At 44.2% G+C, this 11,849-nt stretch overlaps 1 long non-coding RNA gene across 3 annotated transcripts in view; it reads right to left on the reverse strand.

The window, feature by feature from the left end:
* The window catches only part of LOC140219488 (uncharacterized), a 218,409-nt gene that overhangs the window by 105,857 nt on the left and 100,703 nt on the right, over positions 1–11,849 (reverse strand). The window lies entirely within an intron of this gene.

An 11,849-nucleotide genomic window follows, 5' to 3' on the forward strand; every position in this document is an offset into this window, starting at 1 on the left:
TGTTAAACCTTTCGAAAACTCAAGTTCATGAAATTGTTACAAACGATATCGGCATGCGGAAGGCGTGCACGAAAATGGTTCCAAAAGTGCTCACTGACAACGAAAAGTCACACCGCGTTGAAACATGCCAAGAAAATCTCAACATGTGCAAATGTGAGCGAAAATTTTTGGACAACGTCATTACAGAAGACGAGACTTGGGTATTTGAATATGACCTGGAGACCAAAAGGCAATCATCTGAGTGGCACACACACTCGTCCCCTCCCCAGAAGAAAGCCAGGATGAGCAAATCAAAGATCAAGATCATGCTCATTTTTTTTTTTTTTTTGACATCCACGGACTGGTTCATCATGAGTTTGAAGAACCTGGAACCACTGTGAACTCCAAATTTTATGTGGATGTCCTCGAAAGACTGAAACGCAGGGTTCAACATATCCGGCCGGACATTGCACACAACTGGAAGTTGCACCACGATAATGTGCTGGCCCACAGTGCCTTCATCGTCACCGACTACCTGGTTAATGCAGTGGGGCCAACGATCCCCCAGCCCCCGTACAGCCCGGGCTTGGCTCCCCCCCGACTTTTTTCTGTTTCCATGCCTCAAAACACCCCTGAAAGGCAATCATTTTGGGACAGCGGATGTGATTAAAGCAGCTAGCACCACAGCATTAAATGCCATTCCGGAGGAGGACTACCACAACGCATTCGAGAGATGGAAGTCTCGCTGGAGCCGATGTATTGACGCAAAAGGAGAGTATTTTGAAGATTTTTAAACTTTTTGTAACAACAAAATCAATAAATGATTTTTAATCGCCTTACTGACATTACTCTCAGGACAGACCCTGTACATGCACCTTGAAGGTATGTATGTGGAAAGCATTTCAACCTCTGCTTGCTTTTCTGGCATGGAATAAAATGGCCTTTTGTCTCTAAACCACTTACTTTTAAACTATTCCATTTGGTTCATTTTTCTAACTTCTGCAGAGTTGCATTCACAAGTTTCATAGTTAACCGGCTCCGTTTTCATTCTTGCTTCCTAAAATATGCCCTCCTGTCATGCATAATTTGGAAGGCCTTCTGTTAGCAATGGGTATTGTATTTCAAGACTATCAGTGCAATGTTCCACGAAGGAAACTATTGTTGGAGTAAATTATTGTTCAGCTTGATATCATGATACTACTGCATGGTTGTTATTTATCTCTGCAAGAGAATGGTACTGCCATCCTACCAAGAGGGCATTTCATGGGTATTATTCTCTATCTTTTGACATTAGTTTATGAGGCTCACAGATATGTATCTGTGTCAACAACACCACCTGACATCTAATTTTGTGCAACATACACTACATTTAATCAGATAAAAGTTGCATGTTTGGTCTCTTGGACCAGTCTGCTCAGTGGTAGGAGGTCGAGATCGCAAATGAGAATGGCTGGCCAAGATCTGTGGTGTATGTCCCGTGTTATGCATCTGACAAGATTTCATGGTGGCAAGAAGACATGTCAGACATGATGTGATCTTTCCAATTATTGTGCACAGAGTTATCAGCATGATAATATCCTTAATGCTATAAAGAGTACCTCCAGCAAGCAGTCTATATGCTTATGCCTTTTTGTTGCTTATGGCAACAAAATCCAACATCCTTTGAAACATGCTCACTTGCTGTCTGATGCACAAAATGAAGAACGCTGCCTTCTGTAAATTTATTAGCAACAAGAAAGCCACTCTGGAAGCAATTATATACATACACAGCAACACACACTAAAACCTACAAATGGGAGAAAAAACACAAACTAAGCTAACAATAAAAGAAACCAGGCACTTAACAAGTGTTACATGTTACTCATGTAGGCACGTTCAACCTGAGTTAGAGAGATAGATGGTCGACTCCCGCACTCCTGTGCATGCATCTGGATATATTAAGCCTCAACTACTCTTTCTGTATCATAACTATCCCCATGTTTGTGAAATCTATAGCTGGTGTACAACAGCAAGAACAATGATGGCTTGACAGGTGGTTCACCTTTCAATGAGTTCTATAAGGAGGATGCATCAACTCTTCCAGCCAATCTACACATTACCACATGAAAGCAGCAGCTTATAAACAGCACAACACCATACAGCACAAATTATATATTTGCCACGTGTTATTAAACTTACATCATTAAAGTACATCAGAATTGGCGCTAAGGCTGGTGCACAATATATGAATATACTTTAATCAATCATAAATAATGCAGGAGCTTGGAATATGGTTGACTATTCTCGGAACTGCTTTGATAATACAGAAGTCAAGGCTTTGTTTTTGGCATCACCCACTCCAAGCATAACCCACTCCAATTCGTTTTCTTTCTTTTTCCAATTGAAGCGTTGGCAAGGTTTGTGTCATGCGCTTCGACCGTGATTTTTCCTTGTTCGCGCACGGCCATGACCATGATACAAGAAAATCGCCCCAGTAACGCAGTGGTCCCTGTCTACTTTTTCACATACTTTACCGCAATACATTACATGTGCTTCACGGCATAACATGACTGTTTTGCGGCAAAGCTAATTTTATGGAACTGACATTATGTAACGGACCTTTTGTCCTTCTGCTGCTCGCATGAGCATAAGCTCGAAAAAACACAAAATAAAGACTTGGCTTGCTGCTGGTTGATTTCTAGCTAACATTTCGAGACGTCTACGTTGTTTACAAAAAAAATCGGTGAAGTTTCTCGCGCTCGACGCGCTTCAAAAGGCAGCGTGACCACCTATACTTAAGGCAGTCATAAGCGGCAACGAATTCCACACAAGGTACACCAACTTCCACAAAGCTACTGGGCAACGCCATCAATAACTGGCACACGGGCCACCCAGGAGCTGGCAAACGCTGCGATGACATCCACACAAACCACGTCGCTTTCCACAAAGCTATTGGGCAACATGATCAGTCACAGGCACAGGTGAAGTCCGCAAAACACTACATGGGCAGAACTACTACGACCATACTCAATCACTTCGCCACAAGCTCTCACATTTAACGACATCAAACAGCTACAATCACTTAATTCTCCACAGCCACGGACACAGGCGAAGACCGCACGGACAGAACGGAAGCACCGATTCAGGGCTCGATCGTCGCGTTCATCGCTTTAGCGCCACCTATTTAAAAATAATATACGGAGCCAAGCCAAACCATTATTCAGCGTCTATTTGGGTGAACCTAACGCTTTCGGGCCCTAAGCGTTCGAACGACCAGGGCACTATAACGCTTACCCCCCCTTTCCACTCCTGCGACCGGGTCGCAGGAACGGCGGCCTTTCATCTACGCATAAGGAGATTTCTGTGCAGCTGCCCAGGATATCACAAGCGTGGCGCTAGGGTCTGATTCTCCCTGTAGTTTCTCTCCACTTGTGCCGGTATTTCCTGTAGGTAGCACTAGGCTGCCTCCACACGCTCATCGAAAGTTTTCTTACGTTCTTTGTTGGCTTCGGCGCTCCGGTGCCTGGTGTAGTGTGTCCTTTACGTAGTTGTCGGCAATGGCGTTGAGTAAAGAGCGCAAGAAATACCTTCAAGTCTTTTTAAGGCAGTATACCGCAGACTTTGGCTGTATTGTGGCGTCGCGGAAAGGCGAGCATCATGCATTTTGCACTGTTTGCAATTGCGACATCAGCATCTCGCACGGCGGCAGAACCGACTTGGCTACGCACGTTTCTTCGAAGAAGCACGCCAGCAGCCTTCAGTGCCAAGAGAACCAGCAACGTCTCCAACAATTTTTCGTGAGACAAGACGACAGTGATGTCATCCGTGCGGAATGCCTGTTCACGGATTTCTTGCTGGAGCACAACATCCCGCTGAGCGCCTCTGAACACGTGGGACCTCTGCTGCGGAAAATGTTCCCGAAGTCGGATATTGCGAAGCGCTACGCATGTTCTAGGACTAAAACTACAGCAATTGTCGGTGAGATGGCTCGCCACGCACAGGAAAGCACGGTGAGTGCCCTGAAAGAAAGGGTGTTTGCGGTTGCCATAGATGGCAGTAACGACAGCCAAGCACAACTGTACCCGATCGTGGTCACCTATTTTGTTAAAGATACGGGCTTAATCGAGAGCAGACTGCTTGCGCTAAGCACTCTGGAGGGCCATTCAACTGGGCGCAACATTGCCAGATTGATTATAGATACCCTCACTTCGTTGAACATACCGCTATCCAATTGCATAGCCTTTGGTTCTGACAACGCCAACGTGATGTTGGGGAAAAAAAATGGCGTGGCGGCAGTGCTGACAGAGGCCCATGAAAATATTATAAAAATCGGTTGTCCGTGCCATTTGATCAACATTGCGGCTGCAAAAGCGGCGTCTTGCCTCCCGTCGAAAGTGGACGAAGTCCTCGTGGACATTTTTTTTTTATTTGGAAAAGAGTGCTAAAAGAAAGTTCACCCTTAAACAGTTTCACAAAATGCACGATGTTGAGTTCAGAAAAATCCTCAAGCATGCGCCAACTCGATGGCTGTCGCTTGGGAAATGCCTGCAAAGGCTACTGGACCAGTGGGCACCTCTGTTGAGCTTTTTCCTTCATGAGGTGAAGAAAGAAGCCACAAGCCCGCAGTTTCTGTCTTGCTATCAAATTCCGAAGACAACAGTGGTGTCAACGGTAACTGCACAACCGCAGCCCATCGTGTGCAAACAGAAGAGAAAAATGCCAGCAGAGAGTACACCAGTGACAGTGAAAAAGGCTAAGGGCGCTGATGTGGAAGGCAAGACTCGGGGGGCACCATGCATAACACGTGAGGAACGGCTGTTTGTGTTCCTGAGTTCTGATCTCAATAAAGCTTGCTGTCTTTTTTTAAAGACCATTATCCCTGCCTTTGACACATTGAACTCCCGCCTGCAAGCGCAAGCTCCTCAAATACACTTGCTGCAATCGCTGCTCTTTGGGCTTCTTGAGGACCTCCTTTCAAGGTTTGTGAGGCCAGGCCTGCTAAAGGGGCACAAGGACCTGCTTACGATTGACTACCAGAGCCAAGATGCGCAGAAGGATGATCGAGACATTGTGGTCGGACAAGAAGCGAAACACATTGTTGAAAAACTCAAGCCAAGTGAACAAGAACAATTTTTTGAGGCTGTTCGGAAATACATGGTCACTGCCTGTGATTACATTCGGCTTAAGTTTACTTTGGCTCACAGTGCACTGATTAATGCACGAGTTGCGGATGTCAAATGCATTGACACCATGTCATTTCATAACGTCCTCTTCTTTGTGGAGTCGTTTCCGGCCTTGTTACCACAGGAGCCGCAAGAGTCTAAAGATGAAGCTCTCAACTTTCTGGAAATGGAGTTTGTGAAGTTGCAGGCTTTTGTCATTCCTCCAGATGTGCTGCAAGAGGAACGGGCTGATGCCCAGTGGAATGCCATCTCCCAGCTCAGAGGCGCAGACGGGCTTTTGAAATTTGGGCGCATCTCAGCGGTGATGCTCGGAATCCTCTCTATACCGCACAGCAACGCTGAATGCGAGAGGCAGTTCAGCACTGTAAAAAAAAATCGTACCCAGTTCCGAGCATCTATGTCTGACACGACCCTCGGACACATTCTTTTGGCGAAGTGTCGCAGCGGCGCACATTGTTACGCACGACAGTACTCCAAGGACTTCTTGAATAGGGCGGCATCAGCCACATCGAAGATTTAGTGATGGTGACCGGTTGTGTAGGTTGTTGGTGGTTTTGAAGCAAAAACTATACAATTCCTGCTCCGTCTCAACTAAATAAAAAATTCAGTTATGGAAAATGTGTCTGAAATATTGACTGGAAACAGCCTGTTCTGATGGCATTTACCAAATTGACATCTTGACAATTAGAACAAATAAAACATTGTCTCGTTGCTTAGCTTTGCTACTTGGATGTTGGGCGTTATGAATACTAGTTCAACTGGACTCTGAAGAACATGTACTTACTTTTCTTTGTGTATGCTGATGAGTAATTTACTGATGCAGAAGAAATAATTTTTCTCTTTAGTGTCCCTTTAAGACCACGGTGGTTGGGACGAACACAGTTCTGTCGTGCCCCCCTTAAAATTTGTTTGTAAGGTTTATGCATGATGAAGTCATATAAATAATAAATATATAATAAATAAAATAGTCGTAATTATTGTTAGCAAGCGCCGTTGTTGCATGTCCAGAAAATTAAACAAACCTTTGTGGTGTCTTCTTATGAACAATTTTCTCCTGCCTAGCTTGCAGTGCCTGTAGCCTTATAATTAGCAATGGCGTGAATATTAACAGCGCACTTTTTGTGCAGTCCACTCACTCTTGTCATATTTTGACCAATAGCTTTCAGGTGTAAAACTACCTTAAAAATTTCAATAGCTTGTTTAACATCTAAATTTATAAACAGTGCACCTAGAGGCTTGCACCTCTTTGCCATTTGAATGTTTCCATTCTAAGTTATAGCAAACGCAATCTGCATTTTTGCATTGTGAAAGGGACTTGTAATAACTGGCTCTTTAAGATATTCTCAGGGGCATGACAGTCTCATGTGTCATAACATTGGATGTGGGCACTGTGTAACTGAAAACTTGCAACGAATAAAAAAAAAGGCAAACTAATCCTTTAGCGTCTTTCTTCAGCTCTTGAGTTATGTTAATTTGTACCACTGATACTTTGATGTCATCATAGCTGTGCAAACTTGTGCACAATGTCTATGCAGTTTGCTGTGGGCATTTTCAGCGGTCACAAATTTCTTGTTCGTGACATTTGTCTGTTGCAGAATGTTGCCTGCACAGCTTAGCAGCTTGCTTGTTCTAGTGTCTGTTATAATCTGTATTGAAATATTTGTTGTTCGTTCAAAGGCACTTATGACAAGGCCTCAAGGAGGTTGAAAAAAGCAGAGTCTCTGTCTGGTGTGGATACCACAGAGCAGTCGGGTAATTGCTTCCGTTTTCTTCTTGTTTTTTTAATGCTTGTGCTTATGGGAGAGGGGAAGGCAAATTTAGATCAGGGTTACAGTTACAGAGCAGTCGCTTGGCTGACTGGGCTGACCAGGAAGCTAGCGGATGTGGGGGGCATCAGGCAGAGCTGGCAAGTCAAAGTGCATGCAATAAATGTTAGCAGGATACAGTACAGCAACTTCCAGATTAATTTAACCTTGTGTTGCCATGTGCTTGCCTCCTGGGTAGCTCTATAATTGTCCCAAAAAATGGTGGTGTATTATTGGGTACATGAACCAAAATGATCTTTCTTTTACTGCAGTACTTTCTTTTTCTTCAAGGAAGCTGTATGGATTTTCTGTCCCCCCCCCCCTTTTTTTTAGCTTCATCCTATTTAAGCAGCCCACTTTTTCTTTCACGACTACCTTTGCCTTGAAAAGTTCTGAATTGTTAATTTAGTATACAGTGTTCCACATAACTTGAGACGAACTTTAAAAATATGCAAATGCCATGTAGCTGGACCAAACCAAGCTAATGTTTTTTGCTGTCACTTGGTGATACTGAGATTTTTTTACATTCTCTCTAAATACATAATTAGTCGTAATTAATCATCTTCTCAAAGTAGATGAAAAGTGCCCATGACAACATTGTAGAACATGAAAAATTCCCGATACTGCTTCCTGTTGCTCAATACGTGCTACATAAAATTGTTTTTCAAGTATGAATGAAGCCTGTGAATACACGCAAAGTGCCTTGAGCAGCCAGTCGTGTGGCAATTTTGCATGTATTAGCGGGCTTGTTTCAGTCTCAGAAAAACAATTTTATGTAGCATGTGTTGAGCAACAGAAAGCTGTATCGGGAGTTTCTCATGTTGCTCTACAATTTCCTCCTTGACACTTTTCATTTAGGTATAATATTGTAAAGTTAATTAAGACTATGTGTTTTAGCAGAATGCAAAAATAATCTGAGCAGCTCCTACCGATGGCATATTTAAATGTTCCGCATATTTTCAAAGTTTGGCTGAGGTTATGTGAAACAACACCCTGTATAGTGCCTCATAAATAAATGTACATGCATAAATCTTCAGGCAATGCTTGCCATGGTGATGACGACGACGATGCAGCTTCGCCTCGACTGGACCTGCCTGCACCGCCCTGTAAGCTTTTTATAAAAAAACTATGCAATGTGTTTAATTGAACAACTCTAGTCTTTTATTAGGGTTCTTAAAACTGCAGTCACCATTAGGGTCTAACACGTGTGTGATGACCAGCCAAATATGAATTCCCTGACAAAGTTGCATTTTAGGATCTGAATAACAAAAAAACTTCGTCCCATGGAAGTGTATGAGCTTCAGCCACAACCTTTGGTTGGGATCTAATACACTGGAGTTGACTTAATGGAAGTCTGCTGTAGTAGCACCTTCTTTTTGCCTGTGGCTGCAGAGCTTGCCACTGTGTTGCTGTGCAGAGCAATATGCACATGTCGGCATTTGTTTTGGCTTATCTGAGCGACAAATATAAAAGCAGATGACACTGAAACTCTCTTGCTATTTTAATGCTCTAAAGCAGCACTGAACCACCTGTTGATCTTACCAAGCAAACATTCTGCATGTAGCAGATGGAGCTAACAAGCAGTCTGTACCGTCAACTTTCCAGTAGGCTTCTGCTCTCCATTTTTTTTTTAAGTGGTGGCCAGCTTCCAGTTGACATTATATGGTACCAGCCCATAGCGAATGGTCATTGGGAAATTTTTTTGATGAATTACTTGTGTTCACACCCTGCCAGATTCATTACACATTATTAGGAAGTGAAAACCGACAATTGTTAATGCATCACCACTCCTTTATCACTCAAATGTTTTGTCTGAGGCCCATTTTAAAAGGTTACCATAAATTTGCTTTGGAAAAGTAAAGGTGTGTGATAGACCTGTCACTGTTACTGGCACTGCTCCTGCTGGAGAGAACCACTGAATTGAGGGGTAATAAGGAACGTATATATTAGGCTCCTAATTCCTTTGCTTATACGAGGCCTTTTTAAAAACAATTCTTGAGTTGTATTCCTTGAAAGATGCTGGCTGCACTCATCGGCAGAATTTGTTTCTCAGATCTCGAAAAAGGTTCTCCAGGGCCCCTTTAAATGTAGCTATCAAACGGGCTATGTGCTTACAAATGCCAATTAATTCAAACCACTATTCGGTTAAATCTGTTCATCTGTACTTCTTGCTTGTCGAAACTGGAAATATCAACTGCTTTATTCATTTCTAACTGAACATTTGCGTTCATATGAAAATAAAGCCAACTGCCTGTCTGCACTTGTCAAAGTGGTAAAAACCAGAAGCAGAAAAGTTGTCCTTGTTGGAATAGAAAACTTTTGGTTTTGAATTGGCATGTTGCAAGAAAGCACTCGCAAATTTGCAATTTATATTCAACATATGATTAAATGGATATTTCATTACAGTATAAGCTGATGTGTTGCTCCGAGGCATATTCATACCTGCATCTGATAATTCAAACAAAATTCTGGGGACCCCTCGAGTTTGAATTATGGGAGGTCTACTGTATATGTAATCATGCTGTTGTCGCTCCATTGACCCAGAGATGGAGTGCCTAGTCTAAATTCGTCAAGTGACGCAGCATGCTTGCTTGCCCAACAGAAATACCTAAGGGCAATTAACGGGGCTTTCCGAAGAACATATCAGTGGTGTAGCAGTTTAAATATCCTGCTACTGTGCTCAAGGTCCTCTGATCAAATCTGGCAGGCGGAAACTTTCCTATGTATTTGAATATGTTTATAATATTGCAGTAAATTGTATAAAATACAGTCACAATAATGTGTAAAGCGACAGAATCTTTATACAAATCCACATAGGCAATTATTCCCAGGTTGGCTAAAGCGCCTTGCTTGCAACTCCAGTATGCACTTCCGTCAATTATAGTGAGTGGTCACGACAGCCGTTATGCACCGGTGCGGACATGCTGATGCAGCATGTTCATACCACCTTAGTAAAAGACCTCATAGCCATTGGCGAATGTGATTAGGAAATGCTCGCGTGCCAACCGTCTTACAGTCAGAGGAGCAACAACTGGCTACGTACAATGTCGACAGGTATTGGATGCTGAGCCAACCTCTCTTCATAATTCCAGCCGCATGATGCCACTTTGCAGCTCTAACATGCACTGGGCAACTTGATCCCACATTGGTATAGTCTCCCAACGGCTGTACAGTCGTAAAATTTATGAGCGTGAACACGGGAAAGCGTGCCGAACTGTACAATCAGCGCAGTCTAGCGCTCGCTGGCAGTAATTTCGCGAACGAGATATTCGCGGCTAAGGCTGTTAGATTAGCGGATGCACTCCCTGCCACCAATGCGGTCTCTTGTCCCTTCTAGACCCGCAATCTGCTGCGTTAGCTATCTGCAACACGTGGTGATAACAGGTCAAGAAAGGCGCACTGATATGAACCCTACATGCCGAGCACGTAACGATAAGAATACTGACGTGCTGTCCAACTCTGGAGTTTTTGTGCTTTTGTTTACAGCGCAGCTCTTATGCGCCCGTCCTTTGGTTTAACCGCGCCGCCGTCGGCGTTCCCGGTGTAACCGAGCGAAAGGGCCCGTGCAGCTAAAAACGGCCGAAAGAAGAGCTCTGCGTCGCTCGCTGGTTGAGACGTTTGTGATTGGTTGAATTTCTTGATCATAAAATAAAACACACATGCTTTGATAACGCTGATAGTTTTGCGTATAAAAACATTCCTTGAGCGGTTTTCTTTCACTTCTTCGGGAGCCACACCATGGCGCGTGTACCCGATGAAGAGCGACGGCACATCATTGACCTAGCGTTGAAAGAACACAGCCAACGGTCTATTGCGGCCATGACCGGCCGACCGCTCAAGACTGTCAACAGAATATGTCAAGCCTATAAGACGGATGAATCGGCGATGCTCCACACCGGCGCCGACCAAGACCAACGACGGAAGAGGAGGATCAATTGATCATTGCGGCTGTGGGAGACGATCCTTTTCAGACAGCGAATGAAATCATGGAAAATACCGGAGTCAATGCCCACCCAGCCACTGTGCGGAACCGGCTGAAAGAAGCGGGCTTGCACAGTTGCGTCGCCGCACAGAAGCCCTTCCTCAACAGTACGCACAAGACCAAGCGACTCCAGTTTGCAGAACAACACGCGTCCTGGACGTCTGAGGAGTGGAAAAGAGTAATGTTTACAGATGAATCCACCTTTTTCACCAAACAAGCCCAAAAGAAGAGAGTCTGGCGGCTAGAAAACGAGAGGTGATGCTTGCATTTGTATTTTATTTCCCGTTGAGTAGTCTCAATAGAATTATCCTAAATGTAGGAGGAAGAGAAAAGCTTCACGCAATCAATGGCTTCTTAATTAACGATGTCGACTGCAGCTCGAAATTGAAATCTTCGGCTGCAAATGCTAGAATGAGTTTAGTGTTCGCCAGTCTCATTCAAGAAGCTTTATATCCTCTTTGCACATTTGTGCTTATTGTCCGTGCGCGCACTCTTTATTTGCAGGCACCATCTGACGAATATTCAAAGCGTAGCCGCAAGCGGCCGCACAACAGTAAATACCTGGGGAGCCCTCTGTCATCTCGGACTGGGACCGCTGGTCCGTATCGAGGGCCACTTGACATCCGCCCGTTACAGCGAACTTCTAAAGGACGTTATGCTGCCTTACGCTCGCCAAGGACCCTTTCCCAACGGCAGTTTCATCTTTCAACAGGACCTTTCCCCTATACACACGTCTCGCCGTGTCAAGGAGCTGCTGGAAGACGAAAGTGTAGAGGTCCTGCAGTGGGCTCCAAAAAGTCCTGACCTGAATATTATAGAGAATGTTTGGGGCGGATGAAGCAACGCTTGGTGCGGCGTCCGCTTCAAAGTACGAATGCTGACGGCCTTTGGCAAGCGGTGCAAGAAGAATGGGAGCGGCTC

This window comes from Dermacentor andersoni, chromosome 7 (genome assembly GCF_023375885.2).
Source record: "Dermacentor andersoni chromosome 7, qqDerAnde1_hic_scaffold, whole genome shotgun sequence".
NCBI classification, from domain to species: domain Eukaryota; kingdom Metazoa; phylum Arthropoda; class Arachnida; order Ixodida; family Ixodidae; genus Dermacentor; species Dermacentor andersoni.